Genomic DNA, 26,178 nt, shown 5'->3' with positions numbered 1-26,178 from the left:
GCTGTGCTTGGTTGGAAGTGTGTTTCAATCGCTTTATGCATGCTTTTTGAAAAAGGGTCAACCGTTATACGTTTCATTGATGTCAAGAATGGTTCTTAGCTGGTGTGAGTTTCTAGTGCAGCCTGGAAAGGCTTTGTCATGTTATACTCACTGAAATTTGGACACACTGTGTTTATTCCAGTGTTAACTGATACCATTTGCGGGGGTGTGGAGGAGGAGAGCTCCAAAACCTGCTCTGTGTTGATGGGAAAAAACATAAAATGGACCACTCTGTAAGTTGTAGGGGAACAGAGATCTCATTGTCTTGGTTTACACAGTCTTTGTAATCAAATAAATTTTGTTCATACATCCTCTTGATTTTTCCTTGTAAAGTGGTTCTTGTGCATAATTTGTTCTAGTATTTTTCAATGATACTGTGGTAGTGTAGAAAATAATTGATATTAGAGAAAGGGAGAGACGTTACAAATTGAATTAGTTATTATGGTACCCAATTTACATCACTCTAGGCCGCATAATTTTATAATGTCAGAGGGAAGCCTGAAATTATACAACAAAATTAATACGACTGTGCTTTGAAATTTAAAGCTTTTACGTACACACGGATGTACACACACATTTCAAGGAGAGTTTGTGGAGGACAATGCGTAGGTTGCTTGTTTAGAAAAATGAAGGGCATTTTTTTCCCTATGGCAAGTCAATCATTGAAGAAGCAAATGAGACCTGAAAGACAGGTTGATAGGTAGTTGGTTCCTGGGACCAATGTCCTAGAAACCAGTGGAGATTTTTTTTGTCTTAAATAACATTGGCAGCATCAGAGCGATTTTACTTGAGAGACTTTCTTTGGCGGTCAAACGCTCCCCATTTTCTTGGGTTTTCGTGGCATTGTGTACTGTTTCCAGTCACAGGTATATGCAGCTTATTTTTAGCCCTTGGTGTGGTTGTTCTGTTCAAAACATTCAGCCTCCAAGTGGAATTTCTGGAAGAAGAAGCATAGAATAGTTGGAGTGGGTTGGGTTGGAAGGGACCTTTTAAGGTCATCTAGTCCAGCCCCCCTGCAATGAGCAGGGACATTTTCAAACAGATCAGGTTGCTTAGAGCCCTGTCCAGCCTGGCCTGGAATGTTTCCAGGGTTGGGGCATCTATCACCTCTCTGGACAACCTGTTCCAGTATTTCACCACCCTTATTGTAAAACATTTCTTCCTCATGTCTGTCCAGAATCTCCCCTCCTTTAGTTTAAAACCATTACCCTCGTCCTGTCGCAGCAGGCCCTGCTAAAATGTCTGTCCCCCTCTTTCTGATAGGCCCCTTGGAAATACTGAAAGGCCGCAAGGTCTCCCTGGAACCTTATCTTTCTCCAGGCTGACAAGCCCCAGTGTCTCAGCCAGTCTTCAGAGCAGAGGTGTTCCAGCCTTCTGATCATTTTGATGGCCTCCTCTGGAGCCTCTCCAACAGGTCCAGGTCTTTCTTGTACTGAGGGCACCACTCAGCTTGCTGTCATCCTCAAACTTGCTTTGTTTTGCCTTCCAAAACTTGCTCTGCTGTGCTCCTTGGCCAGTGATGCGTGACAAGCGCTCCCGTGCCTGCCCTGTGCTTGTGTTGCGTGCAAGGAGAGCTGCAAAGTGGCAACTCTGGAGGGTGCACGAAGCCTGGAGCCCTTCCAAGCCCAGGCTGTTTTGCACAGGCAAGAAGCCCTGAGGAAACGGAGGCCAGGGAAGAGCAGAGCTCGCTCTCACTACAAGCTTGCACGGAGCAAGAGAGCCAGAGAGCACCAGGGCACGAGTGGTACTTGGAGGTGCAAGAGCAGCAGGCAGGAACTGAGCAGAGAGGGCCCAGAGGAGCTCTGACAAGAAGGGGCTGTGCTCAATGCTACAGAGGACAAGAAGCAAAGCCCCTAGGGAGCCTAGAAAGCTTCCTCCCCCAAGATGTGGGGCACGAGGGCCACCTTTGTGGAGTAGGAGCAGCAGGCCCCTGGCCACAATGGCCCTAAGAAGCCATGGCAAGGGGCCCTGCTCTCTGCTGTAGAGGAAGGCAAAAACCTCCTGTGAACACTTCTAGGTCACCATGGGGGAAAAAAGCCTTCCTCCCCCCAAGCTGCAGGGCACAAGAGGCCATCTTCGTGGTACATGAGCAGCAGGCAGCAACCGAGCCCAAAGGGAGCAGAGGAGCCTTGACAAGGGGTCATGCTCAGTGCTGCAGAGGAAGGCAAAAAACCCCCCCGGGACCAGTGCCAATCTGCCCCGGGGGAAAAAATTCCTTCCTGACCCCAGTGCTGGTGATCGGCTGTTCCCTGAGCATGTGAGCAAGACCTGGCTCCTCGTCCCATGCACAGGCTGGTCACGCCTCCCAGGAGATGCCCAAGCCCTATTCTCCCTCAGCCTGAAGCCACCTCAGGCACTTCTGAGAGGGGCCAAATGCCCCCAGCCTGATCAGCCTGGGGTGCAGGAATCCTCCCCGCACCTGCCAGGACACCAGTGGCTGCTCCAACTGGGATCCTGGGTGGCCAGGCTCTGGGTGCAGTTGCTGGGCCTCCCTTTAAATTCATCTGTGCATTCTGACTGTGTAAAGAAGGGCATTTCTACCCCAGCCATTCCTTTGGCTGTGGGCCTGCCAGAGGTGAAAGAAGAGGCTTTGGTGCCCTCTCTATAAGCTTTGCAGAGACGTAGAAAACACGTAGGATTTCCTCCCCGTTCCTCACCAGTGCACCAAGGGACATCTGGTACCAGCCTGCTTATGGGGAGGTTGTCCTGTCGGAAAGAAGTCCTGAATTGCTTTGTGTTCTTGACCATCTTTTTCCTTGCACTTCAGGAGCTCTTTTCCTTCTTTGGCCTTCATCCTTGATATCTTTCTTGAAAGCAATGGCAGCCCTCTCAGCCTTTGTCTTGCTCCTGCTAGTCATCCTCTTCTATATGCCCTCCATGGCCCTAATCAACTGCTTAGGCTCTGTGTGCCTTCATCCCAGACAGGACTGATCTGTCTTGAACCTGAGGAATGAGAGAGGTCCCTGGCAGTACAGCTGAGTTCTCAGCAGGGCTTTGCACAACACTTGTCTTTCCAACGGAGCTATCCTGCGTGACACACAGGAAGGCAACTGCCTGTGTCAGATCTATGGCTCGTAGTCACCCTGGGATCTGCTCATGCCTTCAGGAACGTAGAGCTACTCTGATGTTTCCAAACTGCAGAGAAACTCAAAATGTTCAGCCTGGCGTTGTGTTACCTGCAGTTCTTCACACATGGTTGATTGATGCTGGGCTATCTCTTCATTCAGAGATTTGGCTGGTATGGAGTATGGAGGCCATGGAAACGTGCCATGGGGTACAGCTTTTTCTGGTTCACAGATGCCATGACCTCCGGAAGATGCTGTGGACAATGAGTGCATCTTTTGGAGAAGGCAGGAAGCCTACTTCTCTTAAACAATGTTTTTCTGCAGTCTAAATTCAAGAGAGCTGACCATGAACTTCATGGTTTCCTCCATTGGATGGCATCAAAGCAGGAATGGTGGAGCCTGAGAGGTGTGTTAATGAGGCTTTCACACATCGGTAGACTGCTGGAGCCCAGCATCACAGTCACAACCCACAGATTCAGCTCTCCACTGGCGGGCTGAGCTATGGACGGACCATGTGAATGGGCTTTGCACATGAGGCTGGTGGTGTCCCTCCGGTGCCTTTCAAAATGGTTGCCTGCCTCCTTGGGAAGCAAAGAAACACAGCTGGCAGTACCTGAGCTTCCCTTTTGGACGTTTTCCTGGAGAAAGTGCCAAATCAGCCCAGAGGCTGAAAAAGCTGCAGGAGATGACACACTGGAGGATCAGTGTGGTGCAGTTGGTGGCAAAATTCCTTTCTCAAGTAAAGAAATGCAATGGTGTAGTGTGTGCAAGAGTAGGAGATCTATTTGAGCTGTTTCAAGATTGGAGAGAGATATTTCCATTTGGCTTTTCTTTCAGATTCCTGAGACTTGGTAGTCTCAAAATATCTATTATCCAAAAGGAGACTATGAATTTACAAGCAAGAATTAAACTGATCAGGGAAAATTCTGACTGATGGTGAGTAAAGTTTTAACAGGCCAGACCAGCCTGCAAAGAGAGCAGGGAAAGAGCATTTTTGGTCCACTTTATAATACTTTCTCCTCAAAGTCACATCAAGCTCACATTATTGTTCTTACACTCCAGAAGCTCCCGGGCAAAATGGGAGGAAAGGAATGTATGGAGAAAGCTATCTAGGGGCAATGGGAGGAAAACTAGGGTGCTGTGCCTGCCAGGGAGGGAGATGGGGAGAGGATAAAGTGTTGAGAAGCAGTAGGCAGAGGGGTCTGCTGTACTAAGGTCAGACTGGGAGGAGGAGGCTGGGAGATTAAGAGGGGGAAGAGAAGAAAACCTGCTATGGGCCTGAATTGTTGTTACGTGGCTCCTAAACCTTCTACCCTACTCAGAACATTTTAACTCCTTGCTGGTACCCACTCCCTTGGGATATTTGGGAGTCCCTCCAGACCTCTTTCAGGTCCTCACCCTTACTCCCCTACAGTCCAAATAACTTCACCACCTACCATAATGTTCATCCTAGCACCTCTGCCCTGCCTATACCCCTGCTCTGCTGCTCTTCCCAAACTGGGTATTACTGGCCTAGGGATGAGGACAAAATAACTTAATTTCTTCTTATCCTGAGGGCAGTAACATTTAGTTTTGCCTGTCTAGCGGGGGAGCCTTGAAGTGATTCCATGGAGGACAGCATGGATCTCTTTCCCTGAACACTGCTGATGTTTTACCTGACAATTACCAGAATCAAAGTAATTTAAGTTTCTTTGAGGATGCATGCACAGTCTGCATTGAGTGTGTATGTGTAGTTCAGACTGCTGCACACAAAACAAATTAGAGCTGTGGACAGTGGACTTCATTAAAATGTCTTCTGGTCACTATATGGCCATAGACACTCTTCAGCCTAAGACATGTCCGGCTGCTATATTTCTCCTTTTCGTCACTGATGAAGCACGATACATGTGGTGACTTAATTCAGAAAATGACAGGCTTGGATCTGTCTCAGCTGCTACTTCTAGCTATCATAGAACCAAAATAGCATAAGGCTGCAGCACAGTTCATAAAGCTTCCAAAACACACTTGGCTATTGAAAATGCCAGCCAGGTATCAAATACTTTGGCAAGGAGAAGGTTCCTTTGATATAATCAGCAGTTTATCCTGGGAATGTAGACTAGGATTTAAGGAGAGCCTGTGCTGGCACTAAGCTGAATGCTCAGTGAGAAGAACATAATATCTTTACAAATTATTTCAGTCTTCCGTGTCATGGTTAGTTCTACTTGACTAGACTTTGTTTGAATACAAAAGACTGTGATTTTTGGAAAGCTTGAGCTTGTTTGTTAAGTCTACTCATTTCTTGCTAGTGTGAATTGATATATATACTTCATACTTGAAGTAGTGTATTTCAATATTTTTAGCTTTTGCAATTCTAAGTCTCAGAGCAAGATTCAGATAATTGTTGAGAATTGCAACACTTCAGGAGGAAGCTAAATCATGCCAAATAAAGTCAAGAAAGGTTAACATATTTCACATTATTAGAAGATAAAGGCTTGTGTTTAAAAGAGTCAAGTAATTCTAAAATGCAAACTTGTCTGAGGATAAATTATAAACTGTTGCCATTAGTTATCATTAAGATTGATACAGGAGTTTTTGAAGGAGAGTATTTTGATTCTGAATTACACAAATTCTGAAACAAAAACTGGTTGTAGACAAGGAACATTCAAAAACATTTCTGTTAAAACATTTTGAAAAAATAATTAAATGTATCATTTTGTTATTTTGTAAATAAAAAAAAGAATTATGCCCAACTTAATCATCAGCAACGAACTAAAAATTAAAAGCACATTCAGAGCTTTGTCAAAGAAATTCAATTGGGGATCTTAACAAATGTGGGGAGTCCTCTTTAATTTCTATTATTTGCTTTAATGCCTTTTTCATTTAGAACAAGTTATTTTAGTATTGTTTTTCAAAGGCATGACTTTTTCTAGGGGAAGAGCTAGTGTGTTCCCAGATTGCAGACAGGGGATGAAAGAAAAGGAAGGGAAGAAAACGCTCTGTTAGGCCCTGACTTCTGCCAGTAGAAACTGGTGGTAATGGTCCAAAACTAGTTCCCGTTAACTTGTATACCAATAGGGGTGGAAATGCTGAAGAGGTCCGTGGCTTTGTGGTTTTGATTAAGTTTGTGAAATCCACAGATACCTACTAAGCCATATGAACAGCAGTAATTAGTGCTAATCCCTTTTAATAGAAATGCGGTTTATTGATAATCTAGGAAGATGGGTGTTGGCTGCTATAATCACAACTAAATACTCTTCTATGATAGATATATAGATACGTTTCTCTTTGTTCATTATCTGAAGTTGATGGCTCCCAGTTTTCAGCTGAGCAGTTCAGCTGAAAGTGGGAAATTTTATGTGGGTAGTGGTAGATGAATAACCTTTAGTCCAATGCAAAGCATACAGGAATGGTCTTTAAACACAGTATGTTCATGACTGTGTCCCCATTTTTCTGCTCCTGCCTTTTATTTAATCTTCAAGGGACAGCCTGTCCAAAGATTCCCGAAGACAGGCTGGATCCTGTAGGCTTGCCCCCAAGTAACAACATTGGTTTTGCTGAAAGTCCATACTTTTTTAGATTGTGTGTTTCCTCCACAGAGCAGATTTTGCTTTAGGCTCCATCACACAGTTTAAAAATACAAATGCAAGAAGTATTTGACTGGTATTGAGATCTCTCTCAAAACACAGCATCCAAAACCACATGAAATCTCTCACTGATATCACCCTGATCTCTCACAGCAAGAGGAAACTAGAGGGTTGAGAACCTCAGTCTGAGGCAGCAGCACTAGTGGTTTTAAGTGACTCTTAAAGGCTTCCATAAAATGCATAAAATTCAGCAACATACTTACTGGCTGTTTTCTCTGTCTCGAGTTGATTGTATAAATAAGCTTCCAAAAGTGGAAGTTGCACAATGAAAAATAATTACACCAGGACATTTTTGAAAGATTAATTTTCTGAGAACTCTGCCATGCTAATGTGTTTCTTGAAAAGGAACGCCAAGCAGCATCTCAATAGCTTTTGGAAGAGACTAGATTTTTAACTTCTGAAGAAAACACAGTGTGTGCAACCACTCTGTCTATTCCTTTATCCATCCGTCTTCCCTCTGATGTTGTTGTCTCTCACTGCCTAACTTAGAGTGGTTCCTGCCAGACTGGAGGAGGTGGAACTCATGTCTAATTCATTCTGTTCAGCTGCTGCTGGTCACCCATCAGTGCAGACGTAACACTAGGCTGGCAGGAAGAGGGAGGAGGAGGGTGGTGACTCTAGGAAGGAGTAAGACATGGAGAGGAGGTGGTGGAGGACACTTGGAAGGAGAGAACTTTGTGTGTGATGGAGAAGTTCAGGTATTGTGTTAGTAATGACTGCCATGAGGGAACCTGGGGGGATACACTGGAATAGTAGCTGTGTTGCACTGGGGGATTCCAGGACTGTGTTACACCATGGGTGCTAAATGTAGGACTTAAGTCTGTGGGAAACCAGGCTTCACTAGTCCTGCTGCTCCCAGGGTAACTTACAGAATGGTAGGCATGCTTCTACGTGTGGTTGTATTCCTAAGATAGTAATGAAACTTCCACGACTGAGTGCTTTGTTTTTTCCTAAAGATACATTTTCATTTCCACAGAAAACTGAATTATTGAGGGCCTGCTGTGGATAGAAAGCCTGTAATTTATTGGGGAGCTGTGCTGGCAGGCATATCTAATCTGCCTAATCCATTGACATTAGCATTGAATACACAAAATGTTGAAAGCATACCTAAGCCCACTGGTGATATAAAAGTGCCTACAGCTAAAGAGATTTTTTTGTTTCTTGAGATATATAGCTCACATACGTTTGCTATGCAACAAACTAAATTCAACTGAATAATATTGCTGTAACTTGGTTAAAGCTTTCTATTGACAATATAAATCATGAAGGCAGAGCTAGATTCCTTTTTATGTGCCTCTACAATATTGATATAAAATTATAGCTTTTTGTGTTCATATTTCTTCACAATAGTTTAAAAGAAAGCACAGGCAGTAGTTTTACTAAAAGGGAACTTTAAAATCAAGACTAGTAGGTAGTTGCATCAAAAGGGAATTTCAGAATCAACTGTGAAGAGCCACTGTTTCAGAGGGGTTGGAGAGAATCACCTTTGATCCTTGTATGCAACTCCTCTGCTGGTTCCCACAACATGAATTCCAGATACTTTAACATTCACAGATGTAGTTGTGTAACAAAATTATGCTGCACATTGTAATAAAGAGGAAGAGAAGAGCAAAAGATAATAAAGAAGGAGGGCTGAATAGGGCTTAACGAGCTAGCTACAATCGGTCTGGCACACAAAAAAAGGTCAACTATGGTTTGGTGTGCAGTGCTCTGGATCTCAAAGGCATTTATCCCACAAGTGCACTGTTGGGAACACCAGTAACTTCCTCCTCCAGCACTGTCCATCTGATCTCAGTTAACAAAGATCCTCATTAACCTGTTTGGTGGGGTCTGAAGAGGTAATGTATTAAATCCTATGATAGCTGGTCCTAATTGCACACCGTTTGAGGCATTATATTCCTTCCACACAGCAGTGTGTTTTTCTTCAGTCTCCTGGTGCCAGACACTATCCACTTATCACAACAGCTCTTAATTTGCACTCTAATGTTTTCTGCTTCTTTATGGTGATGATTTTTACTATGTAGTCTCCTATTTTATTGACTATTCTTCTTTTAAGTTATGGTAAATATTAAATATAAAGAGTGTTTTAAACTATTCAATAATTATTTTGTTCTTGAAGAGCCACTTAATAAATAGAGTGAGTTTTCAAGTGACCTTAGCATGTTAATTTAGCACTTTGCTCTGCAGCTTTATGAAGGAGAAGGGGTACAGGAGCAGAGGGCTCTTAATAATTTCCCCCCTCCCCCCGCCTTGGAAAGCTTGTTGGAACTTCCCAGACAGTGGTAGTTTGCATTAGTGATTTTGCCTTTACGGAAGTTGAAAAGATTATTAGCAACTGCCAGATTTGTTTTGCACGTGGTATTAAGACAAATAATGCAATTGTATGATCACATTACATAGCAGATGTACTTGACTGAAGGTTGCCTAACACTCCAAATGCTGATAAAGTGCTGTGTGAGCCTTTAGACTTTCATGCTAGACCCTGCTGTCAGCTGTTGCTAGTTTTACTGTAGTTTTGTCCAATGTGGAGCAGTTTTCCTGTGGGGAAGTCTACAAATGCAGCACAGCCCAGAAAAGGCTAAAGAGCTGCAGGAAGCACAAACCCAGTGTTCTTGTAGAGAGTGTCAGTAGAGTGGGAAGGGACTGAAAAAATAAAAATTTAAAAAAAAAAAAATAGAGGAGCTTGTACAGTTGAGGCTGGCTGGGAAGAAGATAAATTGTTCTCATTTGGAAAGAGGAGTCGGAAATAGAGGAAGAACTCTGGAGCACATGACACTTCTCAAAAACCAAAAGCTTTCTGAGAGTCAAAAAACATGGCAAGGCAATGCTATAGAGGAGATCTGAGCTACTGGGGAGCAGAGTACCCTTCTGCTCACATTGGGTTTCAGTTCCTCTGCCAGGTAGCACTGAGAATCTGCCACTTGACTGAAGGCAGGCATGGTAAAGGCAGTGTTCATGATAATTAAATGGCTCAAATGGTCTTTGAAAAGGAGAAACTTGTCTAGCCAAAGACTGGGGTAGTTGATCCCTTGCTGATTGTGTTAGCAGGGTTTGGGGCTTTGTATCTGAGGAAAGATGGATCTTTGTGTGACTCTGCAAGGAGGCTGAGTTAAGGGATCGGTAACCCATCTCCCTGGCCCCTGCCAGCCCCAGTGACAGACAGACAGACAGAAACTTTCTAGAGGCAGGTTTCTGCTTCCTTCCGTGTCTATATTTCAGGAAGTGGATCCACACAGAGCTGTTCTTCCAGACTGGTCTCTGAAGCACTGCTTGATTTAATGGCATTTGAACACTGTGCTTTGCTTCTAGCTCCTAAACACAATCTAATCCCTCCTAGAATAGTTTCATCATGCAGTTTTTCAGGACAATCAGTCACTGAAACTCTACTTACAGATGCCAGGGAAAGTTCCTCTCAGTTATAAGTGTTGGTAAAATGGCTAATTTTATTAAGTTGGCTCATCTTGTGGATGAAGGCTACAAGACAAAATATGAACCCTGCCAGGAACACCTCCGCGGTGAGGTGTTGGCAATATCTGTGTCATGATTAAGCAGTCAGAGTACCCTCCTGATTACTAAAACAGGTTCTTCACAGACCTGTCTGAAACAGGGAGGATTTTTGAGGGGAGAGAGCAAGTGGGGAAAGGGTTGGTAGCTGAACTAGGAAAAGGTGAAAAGGGGGAAAAAAATCTCCCAATAACTACATTTCAGTTAGTGCCATCAGCCATCAGCTTTGTGGTGAAATCAGGTAACTGAAAAATGTTTGAGATCAACTGCTGTTGAAGTGTTTCCTGTGGCTCTCTGGCTTAGAAAAGCATTTTGCCCAATTCATAAAATGTACTGGAAAAGGTTGTGTTTATTTATTTTTTTTTTTTTTAATGTGACAAAATGAGCTGTTCTGGAAACAGAAATGTGTGAAAGGAAATGTGTGGGTTTGGTTGTTAGTGTTTCTCAGGCATTATGTATTGCCATCAACCATCCTGTGGTGGCGGCTGTGGCTGTTCAGCTCCTGCCCTTACCCACAGCACATGTCCAGTGCCCTCTCTGCCATAGCCCTCGAGCTGTGAGGATTGTTGCTTCTCCTCTCAACTTTTCAGGTCCTCTACAACACATTGCTGCTCCCTTATCTTTTGTGAACGATGTCAGCCTTGCTCATGTTGTTATGATCTTTTATGGGGCCTCTTCTGTGAAAAAAGCACCTTGCTTTATTATTCATAAGGGAAACCTCTTCTTTCAGCTTCCTCACTTCCTCTATGACTTCTACCTGTGGCTAGCCAACAGTGATGACTAGTTAATATTGGTCAAGAATTGCAGTTATTTATTTTCTTGATGAGGAGGAAAGGAGGCTGAAGAAGAAATGTCAAATGTTCTGAATCATTTCATTGTATACAAAAGTAGCTTGTATCATCTTCCAGTCACACTTTTCCTGCCTCACTTTTCTTGTCCTGTTGTTTCACAACTCTTCCTTGTTGCCTCTGATTGCAACTCAGGCTATGAGTTCTTTCTGATAGTGCAGCTTCTTGCGTGTTTGGATGATGCCTTGCAGGGGGACCACAGTTTAGATTAGGGTTCAGAAAATCTATAAGATAAATTTTAATGATACTTAAATTTTAATGATACTGGGCTACTTAATTAATTTAGCTATTAATATCACAAAGTACAGCCTCTTGTCATTACTTGCATTTTAATAATGGATATGTTGGCTGTTATAAATTGTCAAATAGGTGTTACCTAAAGGAGTTACCTTCTAGTAATCCTATGGACACATTAATGCCAAGTATAAAAGCATGACAGTCACGTATATTACATTTCCAGTAAAACAGGAACTCAGGTGGATATACTAACAGGAAAAGTGTTGGTTCAACACATTTTACAAAGAGAGCCTTAAAGGCAAAAGCAACATCAAACACACTAGGGCATGTTATGTATTTCTACAGATACAAAAAATCGTAATGTACTGCCATATTCACTGTGGGATATTTGGGCTTTTGCCGACTGAATGAAATAACAAAGGTGAAACAATTTAGAATTTTAGAGTAGATTTAGGCAGATTTCAGACAGGTAGCGCAGGGGTGACTAGTCAGGATGTTTTAGGAACTGCCTGCCAAGTTCTTTGTGAGGCTGAATTCACAAGACATACACCACTTACATTGAGAGTCAAAGGGCAGATGCTGGGAAGTTGGAAGGATGAACTCAGGGAGAGATTCAGAAATTAGAGGTATCGGTGGCCCCCTGTGATCTCATGCTGGCATTTAGTATTCATTTTGTATTACCATCTAGTATTCAAGCAGTTAGAGTGTGTATGGCATTTATCTCTTCTATCTTAGATAAGACAAGATTGATTGAAATATGCCACATGTAGACACTTTTTATTGTTTGAAACATCATTTGTATCATCTTCCAAACAAATATAATCCAGTTCATCAAATCACTGACATTCAGTAAAAAAAACTCCTTTTGTTGTGACTGGCTTTTCATTTCATTAATTCATTTGAGATTTCTCTGTTGAACATTTATGTTTCTCTGCTTTGCACTTGAATACATCTAGCCTGGAAATGCAGGGCACTTTACAGTCTGTAGCAAAGTATATGAGACACCTGGGGCACAAATAAGTTTTTGGGTTTTTTTTGTGGTATTACAGATGATAAAATGAGTGCATGTTGAGATTAGGTGGCTTTTCCAAGGTCAGAGGATATTTCTGGCAGAGCTTAGAATAAAAATCTAAATCTTGTATCTGTGCTGCAGCTATTTTTTGTTAAGGAGGTGGAAAGCCTGTTACAGAAGTCCTGAAATTGGCTTCCCTTTGCCAAAACCAGATAGTCAAATAAAAGCTTTTCCTCTTTGCTTCTTACTGTGCATAATGAAACAGAAAAGTAACTACAAAACATAGACATTGTACATAATCATAAGCCTGCAGAGTACCCTCTAGAGTGCACTGACTTTTGGTACTTTTCTCTGAAATCATCAATCTAATCCTTAAAGGTTTGAGCTAAGTTTTCTGCTTAACCTCATTTCTTTGGGCAATAGAGCTCATGCAGATTACATTATCTGTCTGCTGGTATGCTTGACAACTTTTTCAGTCATCAATGTGAAAAGGCATGCAACACTCCACTGTTGTGCATTTTCTGGTAGCATTCAGTCAGAAAACCAGTGCTGTAAATGAGGCTTACTAATCAGCATGCATGTGGGTCAACACAAGTCATAAATTGCATTTCCCCTCATCCAGGGTCACATTGTAAGCCATATCAGGGAGCTGGAGGTTATTGTTTTAGTAGTGTTAAGGCACACAAATCCTTAGAAACCAGGCTTCATGAGCTTTGCTTCACATGCAAGTTTGTAGCATATAATCTACCTAATCTTTATTCCTGAGGACAACCAAAGTTTACAATACCTTCTGAATGAGGAAAGTAGCTTTCTCATTGACTTTTTTTTCAGTGACGTTTCTGAAAACACTTGTGTAACAAATCAAACCCCTCATTATTTTAAATTCATCAGCATTTTGTGATCATCCCATAGAATTTTCAGTTGAAAAAATAAAACTGTTTGGCGATTGATGGTACAGAGAGAGCAAAGATCTTGGTCATCAGTTTGAGGATGCTCTGACATGAGGGAATCTCAAACCTTGATACAATGCCAGTAACTGGAGAAGAGTGATGGATTGGTCTCTTGGCTCAGGTAGTATCCAAACTTAAATTGTCATGGTATGTGGAGTGTTACACAATGGTGTTATCACTAACTGACAAAAAAATTATTGTGCACTTGTTGCCAGTTCAAGGAAGCTGAAGTAACTTCTTTGTTTCCTGGACAGACAATCAAAGAGGTAAAGTTGATTCTTGGAATTTTGCTGTCACCATCACTTTCTCCATTCATGCCATATTCTGCTGTGTTTAGTGGAAATGAACTGCAGCAGAACATCTTTCTCATTTCCTGTAAAACATTAATTTAATTTATTCTTCTTGCTTGTTTTTCAGTTCCCATCTCTCCCTCCTAATCACATTGACAACAGAAGAAATGACACAAGATCAACTGTTAGCTTTATGTAAAATATTGCATCAAAATAGTGAGTCACCAGAAAAAGATTTCCCACAATCAACACACAAATATCCACTCAGGTCACAAAAACAAAAGTGTTATCAATAAGGACAAAGGAAGTTATTTTATTTTTTAAACACTCTTGATTCATACTTCCTGACATTTTGCTTAAGGGAAGAGAAATGACTATTCCTAAAAAAAAACATCTAAACAGAACTGCCAGAAATTCTTCAAATCCTTAAACCAAGATGATCAGGAATATAACCATAGTGGAAATAAATTGTCTTCTCCTGCTGTCCATATTTTGTTTTCATATACAATGTTTGGGAGCTACATATCACATCAATATCCAGTACATTTTTAACCCAAGGACAAGAATTTGTTACCGTAAGCCCTGTTTCTGTGGCATATTCTGATGATCACCACATTTCAAAAGGATTTTGGTTGGAACTTCACAGAATCACAGAATGTTAGGGATTGGAAGGGACCTCGAAAGACCATCCAGTCCAATCCCCCTGCCCGAGCAGGAACACCCAGATGAGGTTACACAGGAAGGTGTCCAGGCAGGTTTTGAATGTCTCCAGAGTAGGAGACTCCACAACCTCCCTGGGCAGCCTGTTCCAGTGCCCTGTCACCATCACTGAGAAGAAGTTTCTTCTCAAATTTAATTGGAACCTTTTGTGTTCCAGTTTGTACCCATTGCCTCTTGTCCTATTATTGGTTGTCACCGAGAAGAGCCTGGCTCTATCCTCGTGACACTCACCCTTTATATATCTGTAAACATTAATGAGGTCACCCGTCAGTCTCCTCCAAGCTAAAGAGACCCAGCTCCCTCAGCCTTTCCTCATAAGGGAGGTGCTCCACTCCCTTAATCATCTTTGCTGCCCTGTGCTGGACTCTCTCTGGCAGTTCCCTGTCCTTCTTGAACTGAGGGGCCCAGAACTGGACACAATATTCCAGATGTGGTCTCACCAGGGCAGAGTAGAGGGGAAGGAGGACCTCTCTTGACCTACTAATGACCCCGCTTCTAATACGCCCCAGGATGCCATTGGCTTTCCTGGCCACAAGGGCACAGTGCTGACTCATGATCATCCTGCTGTCCACCAGGACCCCCAGGTCCCTTTCCCCTACACTGCTCTCTAATATGTAATTTCCCAACCTATACTGGAACTTGGGGTTGTTCCTACCCAGATGTAAGACTCTACACTTTCCCTTGTTATATTTCATTAAATTTTTCCCTGCCCAACTCTCCAGCCTGTCCAGATCTTGCTGGATGGCAGCACAGCCTTCTGGCATGCCAGCCACTCCTCCCAGCTTCATGTCATCAGCAAACTTGCTGATAATACACTCTATTCCCTCATCCAAATAACTGATGAATATATTAAATAATATAGGCCCCAGTACTGACCCTTGAGGCACTCCACTAGATACAGGCCTCCAACTAGACTCTGCCCCATTGAACACAACTCTCTGGCTTCTTCCCTTCAGCCAGTTCGCAGTCCACCTCACTATCCGATCATCCAGACCGCACTCCCTCAGTTTAGCTGTGAGGATGCTGTGGGAGACTGGGAACTTCTTGGTTCTTATCAAGTTGTGCTGCATAATTTCTCTGAGGTTTGCTCACAGAGGTGTTTCCTGCTGCCTCCACAGCTGAAGCCTGCGACAGCTTGCTCCCTGAGACACCCCGAGACATATGTGATCCCCAACAGGGGTGCTGGATATGCCACATGTCTGGAATACGTCACTGATTTTCTCTCAGCAAGGCTGCTGGGAAGTGCTGTTTGTCAGCTTTTTGCTTATGTTGCTCGAAACACCATGAAGTTATACAAGGCTAAAAGGTTATTTTAAGAGCTGGTCTTGGGAAAAAAATAGCAAAATACATTAAATTGAAATAGGTGTTTTGGTTTTTTTTTGTATGTTTTTCAAGTGATGTTAGAAATGTTCTCTCAGTGTGTATGATTTTTCCTCCCTTTCACTATTTTTTTCAGCAAATGTACCTATGCATGAACTAAAAGCAGGTAGAGAGAAAGGAGAGTGTTATGCTCAGTCTCTTCATGCTGCTCATTTCATATTCAAGACAGTCAAACAGTTTCCCTGCGTTTGGGCCCTCTTTCTCCTTAAAGTTCATGTTCTCTCATGCAGACTTCAAGATCCTGGAAATTTCTTACTGTCTGCATCCTGCAGGTGGGAGCTGACCTCACTAACTTCTCCATATGAGAAGTGAGAGAGGTGTCAGGTCTTCTGTGCAAGTAGTCCAGTTGTTTCTACTCCTGTCTAAAGCCTCTTCTTCCACAATGCATTGTCTCCACTCCCTGTGAATTGGGAAATTGTATTTTGCCCAGATTTGCAAATTGCGATCATGTAGGCAGTTGTCCTAAGGATAATTTAGTTATTTACTAGTATACAGAGTACACTGAACACATTTTCTTCTCCTGGAGTTTATATACTTGGTCACAGATAGAACTCGTAGAATCCATACAGATTCAGAGTTCACACTTCAAAGTTTTGTTTATATCATACAATGCAAAGTGATTCTCTGTGAGAATGGATTTATTGGTAAGTTTTGCCCCTGACTAGTTTGTTTTGTCATACATATGTATGTATAAAATAGAAATCTATTTAAATTTGTTCATGAGAAGTATAGGGGAGTTAAGCAGAGCCAGGGGATTTTCACAGAGGAAGTAACGCTTAAAGAAAAGATGAGTTTGCTTGTCATTTCTTCAATGACCGCAGATAGTAATGGAGCAGAAAACACTATTTACTTGGATTTTAGCAGTGTTTGGAAAAGCACAGATTGTGGTATGCCTCTTGCCCTTCTGCCCCTACTCAGTCTTGTAAAACTCATGTTTCTTTTCCTAGAGATATTCTCTGCCCAAATGGATGCATGTTGTTTTATGAGAGACTTTTTAAAAATTACTCTGTAAAAAGCACATATTTTTAATAAGCTTACCTGGCACCTGAATGTAAGAGACACAAAAAGAAACAACATGAAGTTAAAATCCCCCAAATTATTTCAGTGCAACTAAGTAGATCCTTATGTCACATGCAGCAAGCAAGCAATCTGCTTGATTTTGAGTTCCCAATATGCTAATTTTGGGATTGTTGAATTTAACAACCATTTGCTAGGTGGTGCGTCTTAAAGGTGTCCTTTAAAGGAGATTATTGTAATCGCGATCTCTGTTCTAAGCAGTAAAGGAGAAAAAAGTTTTATTACTACTTGCACAAGGGACCCCAATGTGGGGCAATCCTGGATTTTGTTACTACCGTTGTGATACAATAAGATGACTGCTAGGAAACAATTGCATGCTTTTTAACAAGTTCCTGCTTCTCATCTGCGAAGTGGTACTGTGTCCTCGTTGGATGCTACTGTTGCAAAAGTGGCTAGACCCACACAACAGAGAGGAGACAGGCTTACTCCAAAATCCCTATTGTAGTGCGCTGAGAGGCTGAAATACTTAGAAACTTGATTAGTTGAGATTATTTAACCACATGATTAAATTCCATAGAGAGAAGAGTGGATCTGGACAAACCTTTTCACATGTGGTCTCACCATAAAGGGGTGAGAAGTAAACTAGGGTAGAGAAAGGAGAGTATAAAAGATGAGGGAAACGGCATAAGGGGCCCGGCCCTCCCTGGAAGTCAAGTAAGGGGGGGGATGCTGGGAGACAGGGAGAAGTTATTGGTTTTCCTCTATGGGTGTGTTTCAGCTCCAGCATTTCCATGCATAAGCAGGCCATTGGAGTAACTCCTCTCAACTTGGAAACCCTTTCTCAAATTATCAAAAACTAAGTCTGTGTCATACCTAAATGCTAGAGAAAAGGTATGCAACAAAGGTATGCTTTAGCTCCTCACCTTGGTCCTGCCTGTTGAATGTCTGTGGAAGCCCTGTCATTGGCTTTAATAGCCACAGAAGTAGGTGCCTCAGCTCTTTCACATCTCTGACCTGCTCATCCCTGCCTCCAGAAGATATACTTAAAACAATAAGGTCTGGGCTGAAATGTGTTATTTAAGCGCCCCCCTCCCCCCCCATTCTAGACATCTTTTTTAGCTCATAGATAGAGCCTCACCAGGCTAAAACAAAGCTATCACCTAGGAGACTGGCTTGGGTTGGAAGGACTAAAGCTGCCTCTTAATATTTCCAAAAAAGGGCAGTTAAGATCTTGAGGCAAGACTGAAGAAGCTGTAGAAATGGAGAAGTGAAAACAGCATGCACATTTTTTTCTCATGACGAGGACAGGTTGGTGACCTCCTCTGTTCCAGAGGAATCTTCCTGTGTTGGCTGCCAGGCTGGTTTTGCCCTCTTGGTTTTTAAACTGATGGTGATTCTGACATCTGGAATCATTGCAATTCTAGGTACATTACCAAAGCACTTGGTTAAAAGTCAACAGATTGTGTCACTTTGGGCACATGGTCAAAAGGAGGAAAAACCAACAGCATAATTGAAAGTCTGTACTGTGCTCTGAAGCTAGCCGTGAGCATGGTTAATAGAAAATAAATTAATTTAACCAAGCCTTAAGTTTCTCCCATGCAATCTTTCTATACTCTTGTTAAAATAACTGCTTCCTTTTAGAGAGGGCAGGACAAGAGAACGACTTCAGTGTTTCCTCTTTTGTATTTATGTAGTATGGTCCCTTTGATGCTACTTAATGAATCACTCTTTTCGCAGCTAGAAATTCTCACTCGCTACCTGCACAGCTCCATATCTGTATATGTTACACATGAACGGAAAAGCACAGCAAGTTGTTTGTTGTTTTAGTGTTTTGGGTCTTTTTTTGTGTGTTTGGGTTTTTTTTTCTTTCCCCTAGCAGTTAATGAGGTAGAGCTGGTTTGAGGGAAGCCATGTGTGCTGTCCAGCTGGGGAACTGGACCTGCTTGTACAGGGTGGCCTCTAAGCCCAAGGGGTGTCCTGCATCCTCTCCTGCTATGTAACTAGAAGTTGTGCCATCACATCGTTGATGTGGTAGCTCTTCTTGTCATCTGTAGGGTTTGTATCCATGGTCCCTGTGTGTGTGGGGAGGGACATGACTGCTTTGGGAACTGATGACTGGCACATCTCATGTCACAGGAGAAGGTCAAGCAGAAGGGTAACAGTAAACTGCCTCTTAGAATCATAGGATCAGATAATAGTTTGGGTTGGAAGGGACCTTCAAAGGTCATCTAGTCCAACCCCACTTGCATGAGCAGGGACATCTTCAACTAGATCAGGTTGCTCAGAGCCTCATCCAGCCTGGCCTTGAATGTCTTCAGGGATGGGGCTTCTCCCACCTCTCTGGGCCACCTGTGCCATTGTTTCACCACCCTCATTGTAGAACATTTCTTCCTCATGTCTAGGCTGAATCTCCCATCCTTTAATTTAAAACCATTATCCCTTGTCCTATCACAACAGGACCTGCTAAAAAGTCTGTCCCCGTCATTCCGATAGGCCCCTTTTAAGTACTGAAAGGCTACAATAAGGTCTTCCCAGAGTCTTCTCTTCCCCAGGCTAAACAACCCCAACTCTCTCAGCCTGTCCTCATAGCAGAGGGGTTCCACCTCTCTGATCATTTTGGTGGCCCTTCTCTGGACCCTCTCCAGCATGTCCAGGTCTTTCCTGTCCTGAGGACACCAGATCTGGATGCAGGACTCCAGGTGGTGTCTCACCACAGCAGAGCAGGGGGCAGAATCACCTCTCTTGACCTGCTGGCCATGGTACTTTTGATGCAGCCCAAGATAAAATTTGCCTTCTGGACTACAAGTGCATGTTGTTGGCTCATGTCCAGTCTGTCATCCACCAGCAGCCCTGGAGTAATTCTTAACTGAAGCTTTTATAACTTGAAGGCTTCCCTGCATCTGAGTGCAAAGAAGTGGCTGAGGATGGGCCCCAGGCTGAGGGTGTTATGCTGGCTCCCCCTGGGCTGGATGTCTGCTGTTCTGTGGCAGTTCATCAGCATTTATTTATGACTGACTCATATCAACTCAGTTTGTGGTTGTGGTGTGCTTGTTTGTTTGTGTGTTTTTTTTTTTTTGCAGGCTCATTCTTTGCACTCTTAGTCACCAGGCAGAAGTTAGCAGAAGTTAAAAATTTATGTAGAGCTGTTGCAGAGCTGTTCAGTTGCTGGTGGCAAGATGCCCGCTCCTGGCGGCATTACCAGGAGGGCTCTGCCAGCAGCAGGGTTTCCTATGGTGGCAAATAGCCTTTCCCTGAATGCTCCCAGCTCTCAAGAAGACAAGTTGCACCAGAATTCCAGTAACGTACTGTCAAAGCCATTAGCCTTGATCTTTAAGCCGAGATTTCTAAGCACCCCAAACTGAGACTGTATGTTTTTTTTTCTGCTAGCACTGTTCTGTATGGATCAAATACCAAAGGCTGGTTTCCAGTATGTCAAGAAGTACTTCAAAGTATAAACATGGGAAAAAATATCTGTAGAGAAGAAATACAGAGCTTTATGGAAGCTGTATGATCATGTTTTGTTTGGAGATCGTCTACTGTGCCAATAAATTTTAATGAATATTGCATTTTGCCTTGTTCATGGGGCAGGATGAGTGTAAGTCACCTACCACTTTTCTTTGTGTCTGAGAAAAATCCATGTTTTGAGATCATAATGATTATACATTTTCAGTAGACAGTGTGCTATCCCACTCACTTTTTTACTATAAAATAAAAAGCTCTTTAGATTTCTACCTACTATTCTTTAAAAAAAAAAAAAAAAAAAAAAACCAAAAAACTTGATTTATTTTACTCCAATACAAAAAACCTTATAATAAAGTTTTACTATGTTTTAGCTAACGGGAATAAAGTAGATTTCACGCCTGGTTGTCAGTGAGTGACTTGCATACCAAGTCAGAATTGTAGAACAATAGGCTTATTTAAACAGGAAAAGATGTGATCCACATTTTCTTGTAGCTATTCTGAGTAAATCTTGTCTGCATGCAAAATATTACATAGCTCTGTATTTTTTGCACTGACATCTTGTTTCTAACATTGTGTGATAATATAAATACATATATTGAATCGATATTGCTTCTTTAAAACATGAGGTTTATGAACGTACTAACAAATATCTCTTGATGGTGTAGTCCCCCTTTAAAATAGTTCCCATTGAAGAAAACTATTCTTAGCCCATGACATCAGGAACATCATACTTGCAACTTCAGATAATATATGTATACTCACTGTGCAAAAACTCTTCCTGTTAGTATCTATTTTTCTTGTGAAACTGTCTCTCTTGTATATACAAATATATACATATATATTAATAGGAAAATGGATAATTTGTGTGTACAGTAAGTAAAGTGGGTGAAGACACATTTCTTCTTAGATAGACTGTAGTTTTAGAAAGCTTGTTACAAAACCTGTTTTTATTTTACACCTGTGGATAGTGATTATGTTTCAAGTTTGTTTTGTTTATTTATTTATTTTTTTAATAAGCTGAAAATTGTGAATCAGGTTAGTGAAGATTCCTTTTTTTTTTTGTCACAAGCTAATCCTGGTTCTTTGTGTAGAACTATAATGAAACTGTTTGTTAGTTATACACTAACTTGGTGTTTTCACTTGCTGTTAATGGTACTCTGTTTGTGGGATGTGAGAGATCTTTTCAGTGGTCATGCTATTACTTTTTTACCCACCTACATCATAAATTAATTTGTAATTTTAGTTAATGCCAGAGTGGCTTAGTCATTTTCTAAGTATTTCAAGTAGATGTGAGGGTGAGACAGCAATGTTATTAATTAACTATGCCAAAGTTTATTATATTCTGGCTAGTGACTCAACTGAAAATTCACAATGGGCAGGTATCATCTCAGAGGCTCAGCCATTGACCCAGCCCTGGAGTTATAAAAGCTTCCATTAAAAGTGTCCAAAAAGTTATTTGGACCTTCTTAGTTTTGTGCTTTGTATCACTGTTATTGAAGAAGAAAGCTAATGGGGAGAGCCTGGACTAGCATTGCATTATATTCCAAACTTGTATTTTTATTTATTTGTTGGCTCAAAAAGAAAATCAATCTGTGTTAAGAGATTCAGGGATTTGAGCTGGGTAGCAATTTTAGCATGACTCATAATGCTTCACAAGATTAGCTGGCCCAGAAGTTGTGCTTCTGTGGAACCATGAAGTACCTGGGCTTGAGGTATAGCTGGAAGAGAAATCATTTTGACAGAAGAGCTCATAACAGTCCAGCTCATGCCTTTTGGTGATGGCAGTGGAAAGAATCATCAGTATTGATCATCTCAAGTCCTTGTAGCCTGAGCTCTTGCACAATGCCATGTCACCTTCAGCTCTTCTTTGCTGTGGAAATTCTGGATGAGCACAGAAGTACGGGCAAATACAGAAGTGAAGATGGAAGCAGGGGAATATCCAGCTGTCCACAGAGCATCAGGATGTGATTGTCCTATATGTAAATTTGGGGACCACAGTTTAGCATTTGATACTCTGAAAGTGGAGTGCTTAGAATGGGCACATCTTAGCATTTTCCAGAAAGTTATATATCTTGACAAATATTCATGATGTTTCTCACCAATTTTGTGATGTTTAAGGGAAATTAATTTTACTGTAAGCAGTTTTGCACATTTGTGCAGTCACATTATAACTTTCATGCATAGAGATACATAATATGAAACTGGATAAAAATATCATGTGATGTTTGCAGCTGAAGTTCCAGAATTTATCTGCATTTTAATGGACTCATCTGGTTTCCTTAATTCAAAAGAACAGCCTCCCTAGATACAAGCTTGCCTTATCATTTATCTGAAGGAAAGATGATTAGCCTTTATTTGCAGTTGTTTCTCTTGACTTGTGAAGTCTACTGCAGTGAAGCTTGGTTTTTTATTGTGCCAGGAAGGAGTAAGTACCAAACGAGATGCTACTTTTACTACTTGGCTACTGGCAGGTGCCCTGCTCTACTTCTGGACCAACTGCCCTGCCGTTTTCCTTATACCTGTATGAGTTACTTGTTTTCCTTCATCCTCCCTGTCTTACCCCTCTCCTCCTGGAGAGAATTCTGCCTTTGCAGTTCAAGTGCTGTGGTGCTGAGCACAGGAGTTGAGAGCAGGAAGGTTTTTCTTGCTGTACTTCATCTGTGTCCTGACAAGCACCTGAGTGATGGAGGCAAAGTAGCAAAGGTAGCAGCTGCAGGAAGAAAATACAGGAGCTGGAGCACAGGGAGAAGAAAGGAGAGGTAGCGAAAAAGAGACAGTGGTAGAGGCTTAACCTTTTTCATACTGGAACAGAAGGTGAAGGATAAAAATCTAATCAGTGAGGGAGACTCCTGCTATAACCATGGAGTTTGACACAGAATTCCACAATTTTACTACTGCTCCGCAGCCCAAATAATAGCTCTGAGTCCCAGTTGTTTCTTGAGTATTGTCTGGGATTGATCACTGCTGAGCACGAAAGTCTGCTACTGCTGGGAAATGCTCTGCTAGCACAAGTGGCAATATCTGTGATGTGGCTCTAGGTTGCCTAATCCTATTGTAATCCTATTGATGAATACTGTAGGGATCAACATGATGCCGCATGTTGGAATGGCTATATTTTTTCCGGTGATTATTCCCTCCCTCCCCAGATATACAATTATATAAAACACACAATGTCAAAGAAATTGATAAAGTCTGTACTTATTTCAAGGGGAAAAGAGTATGTGATGATAATTCAAGCAAAGTGTAATGCTTAAGTGCAAAGAGGCTGAATTAAAGTTGCACAAGTTTTCTGCCTTTTCCTTAAATTAATCTGATGCAGTATAATTGCTTGAAAATAACTAAAAGCTCAGCTGTGAGCTTCTGTACATCCTGGAAGAAATGCCTATACATCAGTCTTCACAGAAAAACACTGACGACAAAGTCCCAGCAATAGTTGCATGAAGTACAAAGTAAACTTATTTCATCATCAAGAGAAAATTATAGATTACCATCTATACTTGTTTCTCCTTCTGTTTTCCTGCACCCCCTGCACTCCAATGTATCTGTACATCTTATCTGTGGGTGTGGTACATTTCCTACCGCAGGAAAATTTCTTGAGGGTTTGGTGTCATGTGGCACAATAATACCTTCTCCTCCTGCTGGGCCGGTGTGAATCACACCTGTAGGTTTGGAGTACAGAACTGCAGAATTCCCAGCCCCTTTAACACACAAGCCCAGTGTAAAGAGTCAAAATTTACTATTGGCAGAATGAGCTGGGCACCATCATCACTAAGCACTCAGATTTGAAATTACGTTGATACTTTACTTGTGAGTTTTGATTTTTTTTTTTTTTCTCCATTCCCCTCCAACATGAAGAAATCACTTTTATTTTAAATGCCATTTTTTTTACACATGGAGATAAGTGGAAGACAGCAGTTCTTCAGACATCATCTGCCGGTAGGGCAGCTGCTACACAAACTGATATCCTAAAACAGGTTAAATGGCAATTGGGAGGCTTTATATGAGTGTCGCATCTAATGCCTTGTCTCTTTCAGTTTTGTCTTGTCAGGACTCCGATGGGAGTTATAATTAAAAGCTGCACAGATATCTAAATAAGAAAGTAGGGTTTGCATTGGCTGGAAGCTGACAAGGTTTAAGTAATCACCTGCAGTTGAATTGAGACTCGGATGGGAAGTAGGAAGTGCTGTGCTCAAGCTTCCTGTATAAATAAATGCAGCTTTCCCACAGCTACTGCATACAAGCTGTGACGTGCTTGTGCTTTTAAGATATAAAGGCAGCGTGCTCTTAATAGCAGGGAGGGGGTGATTTATCAGAGTGGCAAAAGGGGCTGGGAGGCAAGTCCTGCTGCAGTCCTAAAAAGCGTGCAGTTGTCAGACACCCGCAGAAGGGGAAGGGCGTGTGAGAGCAATCTGCCTCGGCTCCCGGTTGCCAGCTTCAGGGGTTTGTGACATCGGGGTTCTCTGGAACGCTGGAGTCTGAGTGCAGCTCCAGGGAAGTCACACAGCTGGCAGGGAATGCTACTCTCCTTTCAAGGTATGTTGGAATACAGCTTTCCGTCTGTTTTTGTTTCATTTTTTTTCCTTAAAAGCAAATGATACTCTGAAAACAACAGAAAGCCAGCATTTACTTCTAATGGAAGAAAGTAGAAAAGGCTTAGTTAAAAAAGAAGGTAAGAACTAGAATGATTAAAGAGCTAAAATAAATGCTATTTGTGGTTTGGCTAATACTGAACTGTGTGGTGCTTAGAGCTGAGGCAAAAGGAAATCTTGGAGCCCCGACTGTTAAGGGCACAGAAAATTAAATAGACACCAAGTGCTTCCCAAAAGCGTGAAATTACTTTTGCCAGTGTAACTTTTAAAGAAATGTCTTTGTGAAGTGTTTGAAAATGCTGCAATATTAGGACATATCTGTGTGGAAAACACTTGCTAAGATGGCATACTTTCAGTCATATATCTCTTTTAGTTTAAATGCATGAACTCTGTTTGTACTGCAAACACATCTGATTAAGCTGGAGGGAGCCTGAGTTTAAAATGCAGAGATTTCCTCCTGGTTTAAAGGTATTTCTTCTGCCACGGTCTTCTACAGCTGGTATCAGGAAGGAAAAATATTCTGATCTGTATTGTAAGTGTTAACATACACTTCTAATCTGTTCAGGGTTTAGGGTTATGTGGTTTATGTAAGCACACACTAAATATACAATGCATTTGTTTTCTAGTTTGGAATTTTAATTCTTTTACACTATAAACAGAAAATTGCATTTACTGGTGTGTTTGCTCTGCTTTCTCAGTACAAAGCTGCTTTGGTAATGAAGATGTTTCAGTCTGGTTTATTATAAAGTTCTGTATTTTCCGTAATACAAAGGCACTCTTCTTTCTAACTGTTTATGGCAGTACCAAATACCTTCCTTCAGAGAGCACTGTAAGAACTAAAACATTTAGGATGACTGTAGTTAATGAAGCCTTGCAAGGTGACTTCCCATCCTCTTGGTAAATAGACACTGAATGCTTTTAAGAAGTAAATTTTAGCTGAGATACAGGCTGTGACTGAAATACCCCAATGCAACTTTCCAACTGACCGTGAGCAGGGACAGCAACATGATATGTTTGGCTACCCTCAGCCTGAAGGGCAAGTGGTGTCAGTTAAGGGCAAGCGCTGGGTTTAGGATACCAGTATTTTTGGAAACAGAAGGTTCAAAATCCTGTCCTTAAATATTTTTTGAAACAAATATACTGGCCTGATTCTTGTCGTGTTTAGACCTTGTCCGTGCTTGAATGTGAGTGGGTGTGTGGGTTGTTGTCATAGCATGAAAGTGGCTGAAACTCTTTGCGCAGTGAACATAAGCTATGTTGGAAAAAATACAGCACATTGATAAGGGAATGGCTGGAATTATGCTGCTGAAAGTAATGATTTAGATTATGGATTGAGAAGCGTGTCTGCAGAGTCTCTAAAGCTGTGGTAAAGTGGGAGTTATTCCTTCAAAATAAACTAGACCTATTACAGAGCCAAGCCAGACTCCTTTTCTCCCATGCAT

General features: G+C 41.8%; 1 protein-coding gene across 3 annotated transcripts in view; it reads left to right on the top strand.

Moving 5' to 3' along the window:
- Window positions 1–26,178, top strand: part of RNF144B (ring finger protein 144B) — a 98,942-nt gene that overhangs the window by 17,932 nt on the left and 54,832 nt on the right. The window contains exon 1 of one of the 3 annotated variants that reach the window (XM_005506020.3): window positions 24,003–24,680. The exons of 1 other annotated variant lie outside the window; for it this stretch is intronic. The gene's annotated coding sequence lies outside the window, so the exon portion shown is untranslated. Of the gene's footprint in view, window positions 1–24,002; window positions 24,681–26,178 lie in introns of those variants that run through there. One more of the 3 variants, XM_021292307.2, reaches the window with a different exon arrangement.

This window comes from Columba livia, chromosome 2 (genome assembly GCF_036013475.1).
Source record: "Columba livia isolate bColLiv1 breed racing homer chromosome 2, bColLiv1.pat.W.v2, whole genome shotgun sequence".
Lineage (NCBI taxonomy): Eukaryota > Metazoa > Chordata > Aves > Columbiformes > Columbidae > Columba > Columba livia.
This window is presented reverse-complemented; position numbering and strand designations above follow the sequence as displayed.